We start from the raw sequence: 25,577 nt of genomic DNA, 5'->3' as shown, positions 1-25,577 counted from the left end.
AATAATCCAACAAGGAGACACACAGCACAAGGAAGACGGTCAAGACCGGACAAGGAAACATGAGGCAGACTACACATTTATACTAAACTTAACGAGGGCAGACAGGTGCGGAGAATCAACTTATAATGAACATGACTAAATAAGGAAACACAGGAACAGAAACAGGGACAAAACACAACAAAACAGGTCCATGATCCTGACAGTCCTTCAATCAATATGCAATTTTAGCAAAATGTATTAAGCTAAAATAATTGCACTCTTGTTCTCTTGTGCTCTGACTCACTATCTTTCAGGACTAGCCTGGGGTTTGTTTCCCAAAAGCAACTTTGGTCACAATTTCTGTCATTACAGTTCAATGGAACTTGCGGCCATAGTTAACTAACAATGCTTTTGGGAAACACACCCCATATGCAAAATGTAAATATTCGCATGATTCACGTTTTTTTTCATGATAATGTGCATTGTACTCCATCTCTCTGTCTCTCTCTGTTTGTGTGTGTGTGTGTTTGAGTCCTCATATGTGATCCCTGAAGCTTTTGTCAGTTAAAATCATCCAGTGGGGCTGTCACCCAATCTCTTGCTCCAAGGAGCTTCATGCCTATTTTTATATATGTTTTCATATTCATTAGTCTTGAGTGTCATTCATGACTGCAGATCTTAAATACTACCTCACTGTAGGATGCCATGTTCATCTAACAAAAAATAACTCGCAATAACACAACAAAAGCCTTTTATTTCCTGTCCTGTCACGTTTCGACTTCTCAAAATAGGGACAAAAACACTCCAAGTGCAAAAGCCATTTGTGTTCAAGAGATATCGTTAATTTAAGTAAGAATTAATTAGATTTAACTTTATCTCCCTGACCCACCGCATTATTCTACCTCATAACATCTCTACTGCAAAGTCTTAATTGCAGGGAACAGTGCAGGGTGTGAATGCTGGCTGTTAATGAGGGCAATTAGTGACGAGGCTTGTGAGGCCTCTGACAAATAGAGCTTGAGATTGGAGCTTCTGAATCATATGGATGCATGAAAACAATTGCAGACATGGCAACCAGACTGCAATCAGACTGCCTCCCAAGTTGCACACTTTAAAAAGTATGAACTGTGCTGCTAAATTAGGTACTTTTTAAGAATATAATAAGCCAGTTCACTTGGAGCATATGAGCACTTAACAAGGAAACATTATATGCAGCTTTATATAATGTTAAAAGCAATAGCTTTTAAAACTTTGGTGCAGTAAGATTTTTTTTAAAGAAATACTTTTAATACTTTTATTCAGCAAGGACACATTAAATTGATCAAAACTGACAGTAAAGACATTTATAATGTTTAAAATGTGTTAAAAAAAAAAAAAAATCACAGGAATAAATTACATTGTAAAACATTACCAAAGAAAACGTTATTTTAAAAAGTTTTTCTAATTGTAATAATGTTTCACAGTATTACTATTTTACTTTTTTAAATTAAAAGTTTTTCTAATTGTAATAATGTTTCACAGTATTACTATTTTACTTTTATATTAAATGTAATATACATTTGTTAAATGTAAATATATATTGCTGTCAAACATGCTTTTCATTATTACAATATCCAATACAAAATATCCCCACATAAGCACCGCATGACCAAGGGTGCATCTCAATCAGCTCCCGAGCTCGTGAATCAGTAGATCGTGTACACAAATTCGGTCACTGGTAAGATTCCTGACTCACTGCACGTTGGGACAGTGATCACTCGAATTCCAGTAACATGATTACATACAACGTCAACAGACAACATAGTAGAATGTCATCACTGGAATTAATAAAACAGGCAGGACCAATCAAATTTTTATATTATTTATATTTTATATTTTATATTATTTTTTATTCTCTACACATCGTTCTGTTACATGTTCTTACAACATTTCAGCCAAATATTAATTATAAATGTTAATTAGATGTGTTCAATTCCTGTCTAGCGATGTGGGTTTATGTTGAAATATACAAAAAAACGGTTTGTCTTTTTAAAATATTCTATCACGTGTCATAATGAGTGAAAAATGTATACTAATAATAAATATATATATATAAAAAAACGGTTTGTCTGATAGTAGATAGATAGATAGATAGATACTGAGTGGTTAGATCCCGGTGATAGTATCAGGGATAGATCCAGATGGAAAGGATTTTGCGATAGAATAGATTTTAGGTAGATAGATAGATATCTGATCGGATTTAGATAGGATGTTATTTACTTTCATAAGGGCCATTTTTTTAAACCTTATTAAATGTATGCATCATATTTCATATCAAATTCCTACAATTGATCGATAGATTCAATTTACACTAAGGCTGTTATCAAACAAATTAATTTACATTGCACAATTACAACTGCATTAATGTTATGAGAATAATGTTTCAAATGCAATTTTGAATATACAAAATGGAAATGTTTGGTGGGGGATACATACTTTTAAACATACTAACCCCGCCAGTAAATATTTTTGCAAATTCACACACAGTCTGCATGAGAGTATTTTTGCAAATTTGTAGGCAATATTAGCTCAGAAAGCATAAATGGAAGTCAGAAATCCCCTAGACAAAATATGTCATCCAGGTAGCTTTGACATATTTCTATCATGGGACACAATAATCCTGACATGCTAAATATTATGTAAATTGGTATTCCATTTCAGATTGGAAGCCGAGATGACATGTTCATATCTACATAAGGCTTTATTAACTCTGCATCACACACTTCATCAAAGTGAAGCAATTCAGGCTATTCCCAAAGTTGCTCCTGCAATCACAACTGCTTTGATTGATCAGCGTTAACAATCAGTGCAATGCGAAACACCTCAGATCACCTTCTAAACTTATGACAATTCAGTTTGAGCCACAAAAAAAAAAAAAAAAAAAGTTAAACTAGGACTCATCTTCTCCATTAATAGTGAGAAGTTTTAATGAAGTGTTTTACAATGCACTCTCCGGTCTTCATCTCCATCTTTTGTACCAGCTCTACACAACGTTCTCCACGGGCCGCTCGCTAAGGACTCCTTTAATAAAACACGCTTTTGGAGGGGGGAGGGCATGCTGACATGCTCCACTTGCTGTTGTACCATGATTAAAGCTTTAAAAAAAAAACATAGCCTTGCATGTTTGCTTGCAGAGACTGGCAGCGCGTGTGTATGTGTGTTTTTGTGTGTGTGTGTGTGTGTGTGTGTGTGTGTGTGTGTGTGTGTGTATGTGTGTGTGTGTGTATGTGTGTTTTTGTGTGTGTGTGTGTGTGTGTGTGTGTGTGTGTGTTCTGACTGTTGCTCGGGCCCTGACAGCTTTGAGAGCGATGACAGGCACGGGTGTGTGAAAGCCACTGGATAAGAGGTTTAATGAGGCTGTAGGATCAATAGGCAGGTTAGGGGGGAGCTGTCAGATCACCTTTCTGTCTGCCTGTATGCTGATAGCTCCTCTTTGGGTAATGAAATGCTAACATAAAAACACAATTTATCAGGCAAGTATCAGTGCAGCACTACTGACTCTACAAATGATCACATACAAGCATGTATGTTACTGTTTTGAACTTTTCAGAGATGAGCAGCATAGACATGATTGAATGACAGAATAAAACAATTCACCAGGAATCCTTCCAAAATAACATGGATTGAGGCACTTGACAAAATATCACAGAGGATCTATATGTAAACCCAGTTTAAAAAAAAAAAGACCAGCAAAAATCGACATGTTTGACCAATAAAGCTAATTTACTGTGTCCTATTTTTTTATTTTATTTATAATAAATAAATACATACACACATTTTATATATTCCTACATGCCACCCCTTGTGGAAAAGAAATTGTGTATGATTGAATTTGAAATGCCTTTGTAAGTGCAATTTAAATCTTAGAAGCATATTGTTAAAAAACATGCAATTAATATAATATTAATAAAATAAAAGGCCACTTGAGTGTACTTTAAGACAACACACTTCATGACGCTTTCTTAACACACTTAAGTATACATAAAAGTGTTCTTTGTAGTAATGCCAAATTAAAAACAGTTTAAATCATTTTGTTTAAATATATATTTTTTGTTCTTTAATGAAGTGTGTTTAAAAAATGCTTTTTGGGAAACACTTTTAGTGTGTTTAGTGTTTGATTTGATTACAACTTTATCCTTGCATAAACGTAATCCAAAAATATTTATATACATGACATACAAGTATCAGTAGAAATTATGTATATTTTAGTTTACTATAAATGTCTGTCTGTACATTTGCCAGTACACTTTAACCATATTTCAAAGTAATTTTAAAAATGCATATAAAGATGTACTTACATCCTAGTTTTTTAAACTCTAAAGTCCAGCTTATTGCATTTAATATACATTTATTAATTGAATTATTAATCTAATAAGTATTATTAATTAAACTCTAACACGCATAACACACACACACACACATATATATATACCATATATATATATATATATATATATAATATTATATTTTATATTATATATATATATATATATATATATATATATATATATATATATTATATATATTATATATATATTACATAATGACAATTAACATGAAATTAAGCGCCAAAAATAAATTACATTACATTCAGTTTGCACTTAACTACATTATTTTTGTAATACGTACTCTTTTTTTTTTTTTTTAATTGTGCTAAAATTTGCTTATTTTCTACAAAGGATGACCTGAATACATCTCTTATATTATGAGCATGTTTTTAATTTCTTAATTAATATTCATTTTGATCCCCCCTTATTGACCTTTGACTGTGCATATCAGATAATTTGACCTTTTTTATGACAAGGCAAGGTTTGTTCAGGCTGTAAAATGTCATTTGGTTCTGATGAGATGAAAAACTAAATAATATTTATGAATAATTCATGAGATTTATGAAAATGCAAAAATATTTTTTTTAAATAATGGGTAACACTTTTTGTTAACTACATTTAATGCACTAACTATCATTAACTAACAATGAACAATACATTGTTAGAGTAATTATTAATCTTTGCTAACTCTAGATAATAAAAGTCTTGTACAAAAAAAGCACCTGTCCATTAAATAACAATGATATTAAATAACAATAATAGATACAACTTTGGTTTTAATAATGTAAATGTTGAAATTAACAAATTATTTAAAAGCATTGTTCATTGTTGATGTTCACTTAATATAGTTCTGTCATAATAACTCTCATAGAGTTTAGCATGGTAATGTACATGACAAGGTTAATGTTTTTGGTCTTAGCAGAAGAGATCTGCTACGCTGGTGCTGCTTTGGCAGAGGAAGTACTGAGACTTACTACATCCAGAGACATTATACTGTGAGCATGTATGAAATACCACTGCTGCATATATAACATATGAAAGCACCCCATAGCAGATCTAGACAGGTGGAACTGGGGAAGGTGGAGGGTTTCTAAAGTGCACTGCAACTACTAAAGAAAGATCTAGCCAAGTATTTGAATGTAGAGCAGCAAGCCTATTGGCTGCTGATACGAAAAGAAACCAATCACATGCGTCATGTGAATAATGATGTGATTATATCAGACTGAGTTAGAACCTATCAGTCTGTGCCATCTAGAGTTTCATGACAGACTTTTGTATTCAACTAATGTTAACAAATGGAACCCTATTGTAAAGTGTAACCAAATAACGATGATGTGAACACTCATGTGTGCTCAAAATATGCTAATGCTTTTTACTTAATGGTTACACCACATGACATTTTTGTCACGTTTTTTTAAACTGCATTTTGAAAAGATTTTTCTGGTTTATGCTGGTTTAGTGCTATTCTGCTTGGCTGACTGATCATCTAACAGTGAACAGGTTGAATAGTGAGGTCGACTAGTTTATCTAAACTATTTTTAAATACAAATGTCAATATTTTAGTGATGGGTGAATTAAGATCAAAACTTATAGCAAAGGGTTGTAGCAAGCTAACACCATGTTGTGCTTTAGCATGCTAACAGTTAAGGACACACGTCAAATCTGGACTCATAATTATACAGAACTTCTTTAAAAGAGACTTCTCAACTAGACATCCCTGTAGCTCAAACAGTAAAGCATGGCGCTAGCAATGCTAAGGTCAAAGGTTTGATTCCCAGGGATTGCATGAACTGACGAAACATACAGTATACCTTTAATGCAATTCTGCTTGAAGCTGCTAGTGATGCAGAAATTGCACACTTGAGTGAACACTAAGCCTGTTGCAGTTATTGGTAAGACACTACTTTTGATGTCTTTGATGAATCTCTCAAGTCTCCAACACAAAGGCAAGGCAGGAAACAGCCACTGTAGCATGAGCGTGTGATTCTGTATGTACAGTAATGTGCACGTATCCCATTGGTCCACACAGGGCTTACAAGGCACTCAAAGAGACAAGAGGACGCTTCTCAGACACAAGCCTTTGTGATGCCGCTATATCCAGAGACCTGATGACAGAGTTTCCCCCAGATCACCGGCCTTGCACTGATTCACTATGACGTGAGCATCCTCTCCCTTCAGCTAGCGACTTTGTTTCATCTGGAGAACTTGCTTCAGTTTCTTTCCTTCGTGACCCTTCATGTGCCCTCGATGTATTTGTCAAAGTGCATCAGAGCGAGTGGGAATCCTACAGGATCATACACATGAAAAGAACCTGAATATACAGAGATGAGCTTAAGTAGCCAAGAGATAAGGACAACAAAACCATACAAGATCGGCCAAAGATTTAACACAAGCCCAGTGTCCTTAAAAGATGTACCGAATAGTCCTTAAAAGACTGTACGATTGTGAGAATGGTAGAAGAATGACAGATTTTGTCCTCATCATAGCTTGCGGCAAGGATGAATCTAATACTGAGGGATTGTCAAGCAGGAGGTTTCGTTTAATTTGTGTGTATGTGTGTGTGTGTGTGTGGGTGAGTGTGTGTGTGTAAAAAGAGTGGTGATGTCTGCACTGGACTTGTCTGCTTTTAACAGGGATGTCAGTTGATAAAAATTGTATCCACTTAATTACAGGATCATGTTAATCACAATTAATTGTTTTTTTAATTGTGCAGGCTGCACTGACTTCAGACAAAAACATTAAGGTGGTACTTAATGCTCAATGAACTTGTGGGCTAGAATATGATTATATACCTCCTTAAAATTTTATTTTCTTATAAAATTAATTAAATTAATATATTAAATATTATAATACCATTACAAAAATGTGAGGTAAAGCTGAATTTTCAGCATCATTACACCAGTCTTCATTGTCCCATGATTCTTCTGATTTGCTGAAGAAACATTTAAGAAAAAATTTTTAATATTATCAATGTTGAAAGCAGTTGTGCTGCTTAATTTTTTTTTAGGAGTTTTTCAGATTTTTTTTATTTATTTTTTTTTTTTTTTTCAAAAGAAAAGCATTTATTTCAAATAGAATCTTCTGTGCCATTATAAATGTCTTTCAGTTTGGATTCATTTAATGGGCCTTACTGCCTCAAAATATTAAATTATTTTTTTAAAGAATCTTTTGAACAGTACTGTATATATCAAAATGTTCTGTGAAAGTAAACTGTGGTCACTAATGTCTGTGCCTACTCTAAATCATCACCCTCTCCAGACTTTTAAACTAATTTGACAAGCAAGACTCAAAACATCAACCGCCAACAGAAAAGACAATTCTGGTCTACCATTTTTACTGGCTAAGTGAACAGAATGGCTATCCTGGTCAACAAACCAGCACTTACCAGCATGGACATTTATGCTGGTCTAAGCTAGTGATTTGAGGAAGGACACAAACACTGAATCATCAAATAGATCTGTTTTACAAGATCATACTCAAATATAGAAGTCTCAAAAGAGACTTGATGGATGGATGGATGGACGGACGGACGGACGGACGGACGGACGGACGGACGGACGGACGGATGGATGGATGGACCAGACTGAACAGACAGACAAACCAGACAGACAGACGGATCAGACAGACAGATAGATGGACCAGACAGACAGACGGATGGACCAGACAGATAGACAAATGGACCAGACAGACAGACAGACAGACAGACAGACAGACAGACAGACAGAGCAGACAGACCGACAAATGGACCAGCCAGATAGACAGACAGACAGACAGACAGACGGACCAGACAGACAGACAGACAGACAGACCAGACAGACAGACAGACAGACAGACAGACAGACAGACAGACAGACAGACAGATGGACCAGACAGATAGACAGACAGACAGACGGACCAGACAGACAGACAGACAGACAGACAGACCAGACAGACAGACAGACAGACAGACAGACAGATGGACCAGACAGATATACAGACAGACAGACAGACAGACGGACCAGACAGACAGACAGACAGACAGACAGATGGACCAGACAGATAGACAGACAGACAGACGGACCAGACAGACAGACAGACATACAGAAAGACCAGACAGACAGACAGACAGACAGACAGACAGACTGACAGACAGACAGACAGACAGACAGACAGAATGACTGACAGACAGACAGACAGACAGACAGACAGACTGACTGACTGACAGACAGACAGACAGACAGACAGACAGACAGACAGACAGATATACAGACAGACAGACAGACAGACTGACAGACAGACAGATGGACCAGACAGATATACAGACAGACAGACAGACAGACAGATAGATAGACAGACAGACAGATAGACAGACAGAGAGATAGATAGATAGATAGATAGATAGATAGATAGATAGATAGATAGATAGATAGATAGATAGATAGATAGATAGATAGATAGATAGATAGACAGACAGACAGATGGGCAGACAGACAGACAGACAGATAGATAGATAGATGGGCAGACAGACAGACAGGCAGACAGACGGAGGAGACAGATAGACAGACAGACAGACAGAGAGACAGATGGACCAGACAGATAGACAGGCAGACAGACGGACGAGGCAGACAGACAGATAGAATTGATCTGGTACCTGAGTGCTGACTAACAACTGTTAATCATGCAGAAGTAAAGACCATGCTAATAATTCTGATAAAAAAAATTGTACTTTTGTATATTTCTGAATATGTAATTGAATATTTGACATGTTTAACTGAATAACTGAGAAACTTCAAACACTGTTCATTGTTGGTTGTCTTTGTTCTATTGCGGTTATTTCTTTTATTGCATCAAATTTGATTATTTGTTCTTTTGTTCTTTTAAAATGACTTGTTTACTTCTCTTGAGTAATTAAACTATGTTTACTTATCTGAGAAATACCTGAAGGCTAAATGTCAGTGTTTTAATTTGTTATTACTAATATTAATAATGAAAAAGAATGCGTTCAATAGCATAATTGTTTTGTCATTGGTGTGGCACTGACATGAGTATGCAGAACTGTGAAATTTCACTGGGATTGGTACCAGCTAATTTTGGTACAGCGACAACCTTCCTCAAATGAACACAGAGCCAAACTCAAACAGGCTTTCTGAGCTACATGGGATCAAGGCTGAATTTGGGATGCGCACTACTGTATACCGCATCAATATCTGTTCTCCAGTGCACTCACTTGGTATCTCTTGCTCTTTTCATCTCTCACTCTCTTTCAACTGCGTTTTCTTTTCCTCTGTATGACCTCATAATAAACAGATACCAACATGACAGGGATTTATTGCACAAAGAGACTCTCTCTTTCAAACATGCTTCTCCATTGACGAGTATTGATTCTAATGGTGGACATGGTGAATACGGTCGGCTCGATACTGAAAACACTGACACTTCTGGAAACGTCTTGAGACTGAGCTCAGAAGCGATGCTTTATACTAAAAATCAGAGGGGCAATTTACGTCGGCGTGTGGCCGCATGATTATCTCCTTTTGTCAAGAATTTACTGCATGTGTTTTCGCAATGGTTTATATGTATCACCGCAGACTTTTATTAGAGTCTGCTTTCTTGCCCTCTTTGAAATGAAAATAAATATCCGCACACAATCTCTTGTATCTCTGTCAGTATTCATTACTGCAATGCGCCACAGTTTTTCCATTTAACCTCACTAGCTTCGCTAACCCATCCTAAATCATTCAGGGCACAGGCGGTGATGGAATTGACTTTTCTTGGGTCTTGTACCTCATTGTAATAACAACAGTCCAAATTAAATGCCGCTAATCTATTAACACATTAAATTGGTCAGTTTGTAAGACACTCACAATTATAGCCTAGCGGAGAACAACAAAACAAAACCAAATGTCATTTCCCAGGGCAACTCATTGGCAGTTTGAGAAGATCAATCATTGTATATTACAAAATAAATGGACTATTTTATGAAAACAATAGAAAAATAATTATAAAATTTGCATCACCCTGCAAAGGCCATTTCATTTTGTCCAGACATTTTGAAGAATCTTTACGCAGCTCTGTTTCAATTAAAGTTCACAGCGACTACACACACACAAAAAAACCAAAAACAATGAGAGAAACATTACAAAGTAGCCCATGTAGCAAATGATTTGTGTATTTTTAATCAGTGACATCAAAAGTACCAAAAACAGGTCTTGTATAGGCATCCTAACAGACATGCTGTTGTTTATTGTCATCAATATTAATTAAACAACAATATTGTTGAGCAAGGAATGTATATTTTTGGTAGCTTTAATCAGTTCTCTAATTTAAAGAATTGTTATTTAATTAAAGTTTTATTTAATCATAATGCAGTGAAGACCATACCAAAAAAAAAAAAAATTATTTATTATTGATAAATGTTAATGTTTACTTAATTAGAAGTACTTGAAATCCAATTATCACTGTTCTAAATTTAAATGGTTAATATTTATATTAAAACAACATTTTAAATTAAAGGAGTGTGTTCAACAGCATATTATTGTGCACTGAAATAGGTTTTCAAACAATCACTAGTATAGTATCAAATTTATGATTTTTTTTAAAGTATTTTAAGTCTTCTGAAGCTGTATTATATGTTAGTATATATGCAATATTAAGTGCTTTATGGGTTAATTTTGATGTTTTTGTTGATTTTTGTAGCTCGACACATACAGTATGTGATCTTGTTGTATGCAAATGAACTGCGTAACAATTCAGATTTCTCTTTTTGAGTTCCAGGGAACAGCATGTGGGTTTAGAACAACATGAGGATGAGTAAATAGTGACAGGATATTCTTTTTTGGGTGAACTTTCTCTTTTTAATGCCACGACTGACTATACAGGATAAATACCGAACCTGTGAGCGGAAGAACTTTTGTAGCGAGAGCAACATTGAATCAACATTTATATATTCTCCACATTCCTTGTACAAGTACACTCACGTATATATATGAACACACACCTACCAGTTTCAGAAACACCAGGGGCTCGTGAGTTTCCACCTCAAAGCAGCAGTCAATTTGTTTTGCAAGCAAGGTGCGATGCAAAGAAACATCAAGTGCACGAGACGGCTGCAGGGCCGCTCGCTACGTTGCTAGCATTTGAAGAAGCGCAGACGAGATGGAAGACAGAGAAACACAAGTGACATCAAACAGCCACACATTCCCGCACGCACTGAGGCTGAGGCTGGTGGGGAGAGCTCAGCGTTTGGCCTAATCAATACCCAGCACAAGGCATTGAGATGCAGCCAGGGGCTCCCAGCCAGGCAAATGTCCAGGCCGACTGCCAAAGGATGGAGGGAAGAGTGCTGGGGAGGTGGAGGGGGTGATGGGACAGGAGACAACTTCACAATCTGAAACATTTACATCCGCAGCCACAATGGGTGTGCCGTGCTTTCAGAAATGTCTTCCTGTCATTTATGCTGATGGCTCATTGGAAGGTTTTAAGGAGATTGTGGCTCTGCACTCAGGATCCAAAACAGGTCATTTTATAGTGACCTTTATCCGATTAAAACCCAAATTGTAGAGAGCACTGTTCATTCACCTACAACTCCTGCCAGCACCGAGACTCGAACCTGCGACCTTCTGGTTACAAGTCCAATTCTCTAACCATTAGGCCACAACTGCCTTAATAATAATAGTATTACTGTTATAGTTTTCATTAATAACCATTGCTATATAAGGACACATCAAAGGGCTACATCAAAATTTAAATTTGCTGGGGTAAAAATAATCATTTGCTGACAGATATTCATATTTATACTTGCATTCTGACAAAAACTTTAAAGCAATTAAAAAAAAATAAACACTGAATTCCTGTTGTTTATTGTTCTAAAAATGTTTCAGAAACCATACTGTGGATGGACGGATGGACGGATGGACGGATGGACGGATAGACAGATAGACAGATAGACAGATAGATAGATAGATAGATAGATAGATAGATAGATAGATAGATAGATAGATAGATAGATAGATAGATCTTTATTACAAAAACCAAACCAAATTTCAACATTTGTGTATAATTTTTAATATTGATCTTAACTGTATATATGTAATCATATGTAATTATATATGTAAATGTAACAATGTAATTACAATGTTATTTAGTGCATTTCAACACACAAAAATTAGTTGTAGCATTTTGCATCAAGATTACAAATGTAAAATAAAATTAATAAATAAAATAAAATTAAGAAAATAAAACTGGAATTTCAAAATATCTCTGAATATATTAATTTGATGTTAATTAAATTTCATAATTGTCTAACTATATTCTTGTAATGCTATGATTTTACATTCATTTTTACATCTAAGTTAATGTTACACCATTATTATTATATGAAACTTCATGGCTTTTTTTTCATAAAACTGCCTCAAAACATTTATTATAAAACAGTATTCTCAACACATTATGACTACATTAAGTGCATGATCTTAGATTTTTAGCATGGCACTAAAACACAATATTTTGGTCCATTTTCTTGTAAGTGAAAGAGCGTAAATTTACAGTATACATACTGTATATACTAAAGGTTTGTTAAAATTTGACAGATCTGTACTAAAAGCCACAAAACTCCAAATTTACTGGATCTTAAAAGGGGACCTATTATGGTCCTTTTTAAAAGATGTAAAATAAGTCTATGAAGTCCCCAGAGTGTGTGTGTGAAGTTTTAGCTCAATATACCTTACAGATCATTTTTTATAGCTTGTTAAAATTGCCACTTTTAGGGTATGAGCCAAAACGCCCCATTTTTTGTCTTTCTCTTTAAATGCAAATGAGCAGTTGCTCGTGGAGAAGAGGGCGGAGCTTCAAGAGCTCAAGCTCTGCAGCAGACTCTATTGCAAGCAAGTGTTAGCCTTTGCAAATAAACACTCCACTATTAGTACAAGCTTGTTATCTTTACAGAAAAAGAACTCGGTTTAAAAGTCATTCATCTGATTGTACTGTAAATAAAAAATGCACTTTATGGATTACACAGAAGGGAGCATGGCACGATAAAAAAATAACTCATGGTGCCATACAAACTTTATAAGCCCCACTTGTGATTATGAGTTCGACTAATTCTGGCAGTCGACTTCACATTGCTTTCATATGAAATTTTAACTCCCACTTTCCTATTCACAATCATTCTGGTAGCACGTGAAGGCAGCATCAGTGAAAACAGACAGACAATGGTAGCTTTAGCAACATTAGCCTAGCCCACCAAGAAACTCTTTCAGAAAGGCAATTTGGAAAATTAACACATGGCACTTACTTCTTCTGGAGGTGTAGCTGGATCACGAACAGTTGGCACTGCTCCATCCTTCAGGAGCAACTTTTGTGCAAAACCTGCTTTATACGGACCCTCAATAACAAAGCAGTCTGGTGTAAAATGATTCACGCAGACATAAATAAATTTCGGTAGAGTTGAGGGAGCATTTTCTTTGAAAAAAAAAAACAATTGTCCACCATGTCTTCAGTGGCTTAGATTTCGGGAGTAAGGAGAGAGCTATGTGGATTCATACATCCAGCTACAGAACACCTAAAACGCTTGGAAGGCATTCTCGTCAGTGCAGCAAAGGTGGACTGTTTACAACTTGCTGTGAACTCACTCGGGGCGGTTCTAAGTTATAACGGCAGTGTCTGTCAACATTCGTGGGTGGGACCTGTGGCTAATGTGACGTCACATTAGCACCAGGTCTGAAAACAGGTAGTTGGGAGACACTGCTTATGATCTATGGGGATTAAAAGTCTAAGGGTTGTGGGGCCTGGAGAAGTTTTGTCATGCCCTGACATTTGTGCTTTTTTCAGTTTCTTAAATATCTAAATGGCTAAAGTCTGTAATCATCAGCACAAACTAGGCTATAATAATATGTGACACAGCATGTATGTACATGATTGGGTGAGAGAAAAAAATGTTATGCTGTTAAATCACTGGAATAAGGCAATACAAACACATACAGGAAAATTGGTTCCCAGGATTTTTGAACTGGAGCTTGTAAGAATGTTTTTTTTTCTCGGGGATGTGAAAATCTAATCTTTATAACACTTACAGAAAACAATATATTGATTTAAATTTTCTAAGACACTTTTTGTTGGTAAAAGTAAGTAGGCGTCAACTATCATGAATTCACACCTGAGAAGACAAAGGCCTGCATAATGAGCTGCATAATGAGCCATTCGTGGGGATGAGGACAAAATAAATGTATATAATTTTATGTTTGTAGTTTATTTAGAATATATTTAATTATCCCACAACATAATTAATATTCACTTTTGAGTGCACGTTAAAACAGTTTATTAGGAAAAATCAAAGCTGACTTTCAACTGAATTTTTTGCATCATTACTGTCACAAACCTGAAATCCTTTTAACAATCTTATTTTCTACAAAAAAACATTTTAGTGTTATTATCATCATCATCATTATTATTATTATTATTTAGCAATGTTGAAAAAGAGACACATTTGTTACAGTTAGATCATTTATAATTTACATCTTTTGAATGGTATAATAGTGTATATTGTTATTGCTTGATTTATACATTTAGTCAGGAATTATAGTTTGGAAAAAGTCTTTTAAAAAAAAAATAAAAGGTTTACACGTTAGGTGGGTGGATTTTGATCTCTGTAGGGCTTCATTCTTTTTTCTGAGGAAATCCAAACAAATCCTCAACCACACACTGCCAAAATTGTCATTTATCTCATCATAAGCAAACAGTACAATAATAAAAACTTGAAGAACAGTCTCGCTGCGTTGTCTTCTGTTGTGTGGGGTATCAAAGACCATCGCGCTTCAGTGAAAATTTGAATCTCAAAAGCGCGCTCGGCGCGGGGGCGTGGTCGCATTAGAAGATAATGAGGCTGGAAAACGGACAAAGAACTTTATCACAGAAATTGTTTTCAGCAGCACTTGTTTAGTTTAAAAGTGACATATCAGGCTTTCTACAGATATCTCTCTCAGTCTCTTCTGCGTATTCAGTATTTTAATGACGCATTTGTATCCTGAAGACATTCAAAGCTGCAGACAGCACTCCTTGTTTGTTATCTTTATTTTATAAGCACAAAGTTTTGTTGTATTATGTCTGTATAAAAAAAAAAGTAGACCCTTTACTGTATTGCAATTGTACGATCAAAAACTGAAAGTGTAATTTAAACGCGTATACGCGTTAATCGACTCCAGAGGGTTAAATAAAAAAGAGTGGGTGGATTTTTATCATTGTAGGGTGGTTGTGTACACACACTGCCAACATACATTTATGTCCAAACTCCATACAAAAGTGAATTTTGCATAATAGGTCCCCTTTAAGGCGAAAACCCTGAAATCTGTAAAAGAACACTCAAAATGTTTTGCAGCAGAGCTCTGTTTTGAGAGCTTTTTGTGTTACAGAGAGAAAGATCTCTGATGAACGGAGAGCAAAAGATTGTTTTATGGGTTTTATGGGTAAAATTATCCATGTTATGATTGGCCAGGCTTGGATTGAGCACCTTTTTTGAGCACGTATGGCCAGAACAATAGAGCTCAGTCTTTTGTGCACATAAATGGTTCAAAGCACTGGAGCTTTTCAGAAGAAAACGAGGCTTGCATCTCCTTTGCTTTCCTCTAACCCCTCCGCCTCCCCCCTTTTCAATCTTTCTATCAATGTCTCTATCATACGGTCGTGTTGCCACTTTGCTTTTTTATTCACAACACAAGAATGCACTCCCAGTTTCCCAGGAGGATGACGCTGAATAAGGGAAAAGATGTAGAGGGCTTTGTTTCTAGCTGCTGTTTCCCTTCAGTCAAGCTTTCTGTTGTTAAAATGTTTACACTGAACAGCCCAGAGGCTTGAAACAAGCTTGTATGCAGCAGGAAAATGACACTTTGTCAGAATTTCATCACATTTTCTCCTTTCCAAAGCAATTCTGCCATGACAAGATTGCTTTGAAAGATTTGCTAATTTCATTTCGACACTATGCATGTCAGTGGCCAAGGTCTCTTCAGAAGACTCTCACTGTGCATTGCGGATATTCAGAAACAGCCTTCACAACATAAAGACTTCATAAGGACACACATACAAACCAGCCATTTCCACTTTGACTTGTGCAAAATTTGCCTGGAATTTCTTGACAAATTATCTTGAAGCAAATGCACATGCAGAACATTTATTAAGCCTGTAATATCACCGGCATTTTCCCCTCTCTGTTGCAGTAAACAAGCAGAAAATGAAAACCAAATTCACTTACGCTGATGCTCTTTTATTTAAACTATCCCTGAAATAATGAGTTTCCTCTAAAGGCAGGGATTTCATTATTGACATCCCTCTCATCAAGCATTCAGTCTTACAGCATTCAGCTTCTGTTTCCACCAACCTTAAATATCAAATGGTCTGCCTGCAAAACAGAATTGTAAAGATTCTATTTGGTTTGTACATTGATTTGAGCTCAGGTATAGAACAAAGCCTTATTCAGAAAAGAGACAAGTTTGGCTTGATCTTATTGCTTCATTGGTTCTTTTATTTCCACATGGTTATGATTACGTCAAAAGAATGAAAATGCATTTCAGAATATGCAAACAAATGTTGCAATGTTATTGCACTGGACTAAAAACTACTGATTTTGTTCACACTGGGTAACACCTTGTTCTGAGAAGTTTTTTTTTTGGTGTTCCCAGTCAAAGATGACCAGCCTACAAAAAAGTGCTCATAAATTTCTTGTTATGCTATATTACTGCCAAATATTGGATTCAGATTTTTGACTTGTTTTCTTTCAATTATCACAGGTTTTGTATTTATTTTCGTAACTGATTGATCACTTGTTTTTTGTTTGGTTTGTTTGTTTTTTTTTTCACTCAAAAAGAGACAATAAATGGTTGTTCATTTTTGACCAGCAACACCAAATTAGGTAAAGGATTTTCAGCACAGCAGAAGGGTTAAGAAAGTAAACAGGGTCAGTTTTGTATGTTGTCATTAAATATTACATCAAATGGAATGATATTGTGGCTGGCATCCCAGCAAGCACGAAACATCTCAACAGCATTTCACAATATTGCATTTTGGTTGCAGTTAGGTCACGTTGCAGTACAAGATTTAAAGAAAAATCCTGCACATTGCAGTAAATTGCAAGAAATATGAAACATTTATTGAAACAGCCTGTCATGTTTGTGACCTTCATCAGCCATTTTTTTCTTCACACTTTGAAATATTCTCTATGTCCAATGCACCTGCAAGCAAACATTCAGTTGTCTGTATGAGTGTGTGTATATATATATATATCCATATATGGATACATTTTCTCACTATTAAAGGTACAGTAGGATATTTTGGAAAATGCTAACTTTAGGCTGATAGCACTGAAAGCAAACGTCCCGCCCTCCCTGCAAATCGCTGTTCAAAGCCACGCCCCCTTAATGCATAAACGCGCACAGATCAGACGACCAGAGACAACATTACTACAATACATCATATGTTATTCACCGGTGAGAAAACTTCATAGTAATCTTAGTAAAAGTACTACAATACCAGAAAGCAAGCTCAAGTTGTTGATGTTTGCCTGCAATTTCCGCTTTCTCTTTAAGTGACTTTGAAATGTCAGTGTCATGTACAGTATTTGTATTACAAAAACCAAACTGCAGTGTTGTGGAATGTTTCTTTTATCTTTTCATATAATGTAGCTGTACATTTAAAAAATGCAGCATGTATGTTTATGATCAAAATAAAACCAGATCACATTATCATAATTTTTGGAAAGTTGTGTTCACTTATTATTTCAGGTTCAAAGGCAACTTTGTGCCAACAGCAAACAATTTATCAGCCTGCCAAACACTGCACTTAAGTAAATTATGATCAGTCATTTTAATTTGACTTGGAAGAGAACAGTGAAAAAGATGTTTTGAAAGAGTACACTAGAAATAAATAGCTCACTCATGCAAATATCGAGCAGCGCACACACAGTGAGTCTGACAGAAGGCCAGGTTTCTGTTTGTTTGTTTTTTTTGAAACACTGGTGTATTTTCTAACAGCATAGAATTTTCTGGAGTCTTGTACAATATCTCATTTTACTAACAATGGTCCCTAATTTCACCAATGTCATTAATCTTATACACATTTAGATGGTCAGATACAAGACTCTCACAGTTAAACCCTGCAGACAAGTCTAGTTTAGACCATCATGATTTCTATGCTGGTTTGGCACAGGTGTAGTTTGTAAACCAAGCCTTGATATTAACATCCCACAATGAAGACCAGCATTCAAAGCACAACATATGCAGTGATAGTCTTTCAAACAGCAAGCAAAAAAGCCTGAACAACACAAAATGTAACTTATTGTCAGCTCCAGAAGATCAGTCCTGGTATTTCATAGAAACATTGACTATTGTGTAAACACTACACAGCATTAACCTTCAACTTACACAACCAGGATCTACCTTTAAATGTCGTGCAATGAATAGATGTGGTACATACTGAAGCCATGAATTGAACACTTTGCCACAGCAACTGTGAAGAAACATTTATATGTTCTCGACATAAATAATGTTGTAGTAAAACTGAACACTGTAGCAATATTAAGAGAGCAGGCGATTACAAAACTGAAGGGTTCTCATTATCATCATCAAGCGAGCAGCTTCCAGCAGCTGGTCGTTGAGAGAAACTGCTTCCTTACTGATTGGAGCCAGCCTGAGATTCCGGAGCCAAATGATGTTTGTAGATATTCACAGAATTCAGTTTAACACAGAATTTAAAAAAGCTTCATGAATTAATCCTTGTTTGCACCAACTGACTATATTGAGACAGAATCAAACCTGATAACAATAGCGTTCTAGTGGTGTAATACAAAAAGACATTCATTTGTGGTAGAATAATGAAACGGTTTCTTTCAAGCACTTGCAGTGAACGGATAGCAAGCAGTCGGATCTCCTCGGGGACTGCATTAGGAGCCTGCATTTCATGGATGCAGTGCTAGATCTGACTCTTGTTGGCCTCACACAAACACTGACAATCATACCCCCTCAGGCTCACAGCAATTACTAGGCAGGGGCCCTAAAGTCTAAACTTATCTGATTATATTTCCATTCTGCACTATCCAAACAGTTTTACCGCTCGAACGAGTACGTTTAAAAGCCTCCTGGAGCGAGATACAGGCCCCGTACAGTCAGTCTACAGGTTCTCTAATATTAGGCTACAATCACGTCTGGTCTCAAGGCAGATTAACGTGAGCCACCGCTCTGATAAGAAGCAAAGTTTGACATCCAGTAATGAAAAAACAGATGGAGCCTTGCAGGGGTCGACATGCCTCATTTTGAGCCATTTATTCATTCCTCGGTTTACTGGCTGTATGAATAAACATCAGCAGACTGCAGTGGAGAGGAACAAGGAAGAGCTCCCGCGTTAGACGGCGTGGGATCGCAAGAACTGGGCTGTCAGTCTGTTTCACCTGGGGGCCTTGCGTTGGGGCTGTCGCAGCTAGGGCTCGCAGAAAACGCAGAGCGTTTTGTCAAAAATTCACGAGACATCTGTTGCCATGCCGGGACCTTGCTTCTAAGACGTTTAATTAAATAAGTGTCACGGCGCATACAGATAAATATGCCGCAACTGGCGCACGGGCGCATAATTATGACAGGGCATCTAGGGAGCTGCGGTCTTCCATGCTCATTATGGCCCATCTGGGACATCAAAAACTGCACTCGAGTCCCATGTGCTCATATGGGAACAAGCTTTTACTGGTGCCCTCAAAGGAGGTGAACATCCGCATGGTGGCGAATTTAAACTACCGCGACTGCGGCTCGAATTTCCTGGAGCTTTTAAGGCAAATGGGTCAGATTTGTGTGACTCATCTGAAATGCGCTTGATGTCTTGACATATGCCTGTGCGCACACGTTATCCCGCTTAAACAACAGAGCAGGCAGTTTTAATGTGGATTCCACCCGAATTCCTTTTTGTAAGCATGGAGGATTATCAAATATAATCAGAAGATTTAAAGATGGCTGACAGCTGTCATATGATGCAACAAAGTGCCACTAAGACATTGTTTCGAAAATGCAATACAACAGTCGGGATTAGTTGAAAATCCAAGGAATAAACTGTCCACACACACACAAATGTTCTGGGGCATTTCTATGCTTTTCCTCCAGTGTTCAGAAGGCATTTGTGTATTGGTTTAATGGCAGCACTCTCCAAAGGCGGTCAGCCTCACAAAGGGGGTTTCGGCTTTTCAATCAGTGCAAAATAAGTGTCACTCTGTTGGAGCCATCTCTTTTAGCGGACTCTATCAGATATCCCGGTGGAATTAGAGTACGGATCGCTATTAAACGCAGCACGAGAAACATATTCAGCCTTCGGATGGAAAAACAAGCACATGACACCTCCACTTCCCCAGAGACCTCTTCAGCTTCTGAGCCCTCCTAATTTATGGAATACTCTGTGTTCCCCACCCTCCGCAGGGCTGACTGATCCCATTCTGCCGTAGCCCGCGCGCCAGTCACGCTGATACTCATTAGCGGGAAGCTTCGGAACAAATACAGAGGCCCCGTGGGGGGTACGTTGGGCATCAGTGGTTTGTCTCTCCCCGATGGTGGTTAATACCACCCTCCCTGACTTGCTGCTGCTTCTTCTTGCCACCCTCTGTGACAGGTACCCGTTTGGTCGTTTGGGGCTGCAAGGTCTGGCAGCTTCAAGTGGAGCCAAGCAATTGATCACCAGAGAAAGACTTGAGGTGAAAAGGGTTCAGAGAGCTTTTTCTACCCATTGACCAAAGTGCTGGGTTTCCTTTTAGTCACCGCTAAGCTCCCTTAAAGCTATCCAAGGGCATTGAAAGTACACTTAAGGATGAAAACATGGATCTGATCAATACAAGGAAAAACAAAGCTGCCCTCAACAGCTCTAAACAAACATCGGAGAGACCTTGTCTATAGCATGCTAGAGTATGCGAATGCTCCACGACAGGATGCTAATAAGTGTCAGCAACAATGTGCCATGCATAATAGGGGAAGGCTGAAGGCTTCATAGATAAGATAGGGGGTCATTTATACCCCAATGTGGCCTGTTCAAAGGCTGACATGTTCAAGGATTATGCCACTTTTAGCACTCCAGTGCTTAGGGCATTGTAATTATCAGATGCACCTCAGCCCATCCATGCCTCTTCACAGTGAATGAATCACCAGTGCCAGTGCTTTAAGATCTGTCAACCAGGATGGATCACTGGGCTGTATATCAGCCATCTGCCTGCGGATGCCGAGGCCATTTTTACAGCAGCTAATAGATGAGAAATGCACCCCGTGGACAGAGCAGAACACCTTGTCAAAAGGTAAAATACCCTCAGGAGTGAACTGGACAAACGAGTGATGGTATGCCTATCTGGGAGATGGATAGCAGGTTGATTCAATTATATTAATTTAGTAATTTATTTAGTTAGCAATATATATTTATTTAGATGCTCAACAAGTCAGTTTAAATCAACATATTGTTTTTCTTGCACATATGCTTTATTTTATTTATTTGGCTTATTTATGATCATTAATTGCTATAATTGTGGATCCCTTTAGGGATGTTCAGCTCAGCAGATGTCATTTCAAACCAGAACGTGACTATATTCATTTATTTTTCTTTAAATACATAGATATATAAATATATATAAGCTGAAATTTTCACAATAATTTTATACAACTTTTACTCAAAATAATAAATACAGTATTTAATTCATTAGTTTACTAAAAAATAACAAAAATATATAGATAATGCACATTTTCTTTCTAGCTAGACACACACCATTACTTGAAAAAGCTTGCATCCGTTGTTGCATTTTGGTATTCATGTAATTTTCTATGATCTGATCACAATTTAGCTGAGATAAATATTTATCACCAACAAATTATTACCACAGCAGCAAATATCATACTGCAAACTTCACTATTAAATAATGAATGCTTTATTCTCAAAGGAATACTCATAGTATTGCTATTATAATTTTAAAGTGACTTTAAAGTGTTACTCCACCCCAAAATGAAAATTTTGTCATTAATCACTTACACCCATTTCGTTTCAAACCTGTAAAAGCTTTGTTCATCTTCGGAACAAAATTTAAGATATTTTGGATGAAAACCGGGAGGCTTGTGACTGTCCCATTAACTGCCAAGTAAATTACACTGTCATGGTCCAGAAAAGTATGACTTCGTCAGAATAGTCCATCTGCCATCAGTGGTTCAACCATAACGTTATGAAGCGATGAGAATACTTTTTGTACGTGAAGAAAACAAAAATAACGACTTTATTCAACAATTCGTCTCCTCTGTGTCTCTCCGCATCACCGTAGCGCCATTTTGGATAATATCCGCTGAACGCAAGCAGCTTATGCTCTTCTGTGTCAGCTGCGACAAAAGGATATGTTTCTGTGTGTATTTACGCTTTGATTTGAACGAAAACTGTGCATCCGTACAGCGCGGCTGACACAGAAGAGCGTAAGCTGCTAGCATTCAGCAGATATTCTCCAAAATGGTGCAGAGAGACACAAGGGAGACGAATAGTTGAATAAAGTCATTATTTTTGTTTTCTTCGCATACAAAAATCTTCATAAAGGTACGTTGAACCACTGATGGCAGATGGACTATTCTGACAATGCTTTTCATAATTTTCTGGACCTTGACAGTGTAATTTACTTGGCAGTCTATGGGACAGTCACAAGCCTTCCGAAAACTATTGGTTTGGAATGACATGGGGGTATTTGATTAATGACAAATTTTTCATTTTGGGGTTGGTTATCCCTTTTTAATATCTGGATAAGTTGAAATCGTGAAAACAGTCTGGAGATTTCAGCTTAACCGATATGCTCATTTTGATTCTAACAGGATACATGTTTGAGCCCGTTAGAATTGTTTCCAAATTATGACTGGAATTCCATTAGCATTCAGTAAGGATTCTTTCCATAAATCCCACACATCACTGACTGGTGAGCTCGAAGTCTCAGGGGCCACAATAAGATCGGAGACGCTTACCTTGCGCCCAAGTGTTAGTGATGAATGAAACCATCAGAATCCATCCGGCGCTCCACTTCAGAGTTAACGCGCGCCTTGACATGATGCTCCGACGCCTCTCTGAGTCCGCAGCACGCGTTCGCCCGCGCCGCGCTGGATACATGTTGCGCCGTAGTCCCGGTTTCCCCAAAACGATGCGAGACACTGATCGCGTCGCTCCCGTGCGTCCAAAACCAGCGCTTAATAAGGAGGAGTCTATAAATCAGTCTGCGTCAGGCACAAATAAACTGCTGCAAAGTTCGATTAAGCAAAGTTTAAGAACTGCATAAACAGCACTACTTCACATGACAATATTTTTTTTCTTTTATTAATTATTTTGATTATTTATTCAGATGTATTTACAAAAATTTAGGCAATAATTATTGTTTAATCTCAGAAACCTTTCTGAACCGGGTTCAGATGAATTCAATCATTTGCGTTCAAAGGAACGATTCCTCTGCATCCCTGCGTGTCATGAAGCATTTCCCAAAGTGGATGCTCTTAAAAAAGACACTACAAAGCCACTGCTGGAAAAAAAAGTAAGGGCTGAAGTAGTAGAGACTCGATGAGGAAATATTCCGTCCGGAATCTTGGATGTATTCCCCAAAAAATGCAGTGTCCGTGTCCTTTCAGTACTGCGAGCAACAATGTATGAGCGTCTGATAACTCAGGACTTAAGCCGAACTCCTTCACTGCGGGATGTCGCCACCACGCGGCGGATGGGAGAACCGCATCTTGCTATCACGACGTATTTATGTTTAATATAATCCATCCAGCATCATTCAAAGTTTGGATGTTCATACTGCGGCGAGACCATGTTTACGAAAATGCCAACGGTGTTTAACTCAAACAGGCAGCGAGCTCTGCTTATCTATGAACGTTTTATTAATTAGTAGAGACTTGCAATTAGTTCAAGTTGTCCACAATTTCACACATGATGCCAGAATTATAACTCCCTATAACTCCACAGTGCAAGTTCTCTGCATGCCAAGAGAGCACAAGCTCATAGAGCAACATTATTATTAGTGGCTCTCTTTCTTTCTTTCTTTTGCTCCCTCTCTCTCCCCCCACTCTCTCTGTGAGACTACAGGCTCAGTGTAAGCTTTGATCCTGAGGACACAAATCTGGTTTTAAATTCCGAACAGATCCACAGACTACTGCACTCGTTACCCAAGCATTCTATGACTCACGTACTGCACAACTGTTCAAGTTATATCCAGGAACCGCATTCATTCAGTGTGGGAACTGAGCAGGAAGCAAAAATCAAAATGTTAACTCACATTCTAAATATAAGCATGTGAGGTGTTGCTTTACCAAATGTGCTTCAATCCTTAAACTCAAAGAGCGTGGTAAGATGGTGAAGATGATGGTGGAGGTGATAATGATAGTATCGGTGAGGATTGTCGTAGTGGTGGTAGTGATGATACTGGTGACGATGATAATATTGATAATGATGGTAATGAAGATACTGCTGGCAATGAGAGTTGTGTTGATGATGCTGAAGTGGTATTGCTATTGGTAATGATGATACTCTTGGTGATGGTAAAATTTGTGTTGATTTTGACAATATTAGTGATGATGCTACTAATGATCACATGATGTCAGTGTGGTAATGATAGTGGTAATGATGATTTTGTTGGTGCTGATAATAGTTATGTTGGTTATGAAAGTATTGGTTGTGGTGATGATGGCGGTGGTGGTGGTAATGATGATAGTGACTGAATATGTTGACGGTGGTAGTGATAGTGATGGTGGTAGTGAAGATACTGCCGGTGATGATACAGTACATGTGATGATTGTAATCATGAGAGTGTTGATTATGCTGATGTGGTAATGATAGTGGTAAAGATAATACTGATGCTTATGATAATAGCTGCATTGATTATGATAGCATTAGTGATGAAGATGGTGATACAGATTGATGATTATGTTGATGGTGGTAATTATAGTGGTGGTGACAATGAAGATACTGCCAGTGATGATAGATGTGATGGTAACCATTACAATGTTGATGTTGTAATGATAGTGATGATAGTACTGTTGATTATGATTGCATCTGTGCTGGTGATGATGATAATGATTTATTATGTTGATGATGGTAATGATAGTAGTGGTGGTAATGAAGATATTACTGGTGATGATAGATATGATGGTGGTAATCATGAGATCATTGATTGTTTTGATGATAGTGATGGTAGTAATGGAGATACTGTTGGTGTTGATGATAGTTGTGGCAATGATGATGGTAATGATG

The 25,577-nt window shown here is 37.2% G+C and overlaps 1 pseudogene; it reads right to left on the bottom strand.

Moving 5' to 3' along the window:
• The window catches only part of LOC109094464, a 129,152-nt pseudogene extending 105,130 nt beyond the window's left edge, over nucleotides 1-24,022 (bottom strand).
• Nucleotides 24,023-25,577: the final 1,555 nt, after the last annotated feature.

Source organism: Cyprinus carpio, chromosome B3 (genome assembly GCF_018340385.1).
Source record: "Cyprinus carpio isolate SPL01 chromosome B3, ASM1834038v1, whole genome shotgun sequence".
Classification (NCBI taxonomy): domain Eukaryota; kingdom Metazoa; phylum Chordata; class Actinopteri; order Cypriniformes; family Cyprinidae; genus Cyprinus; species Cyprinus carpio.
The sequence above is the reverse complement of the archived record's forward strand: the minus strand, read 5'-3'. Positions and strand labels throughout refer to the sequence as shown.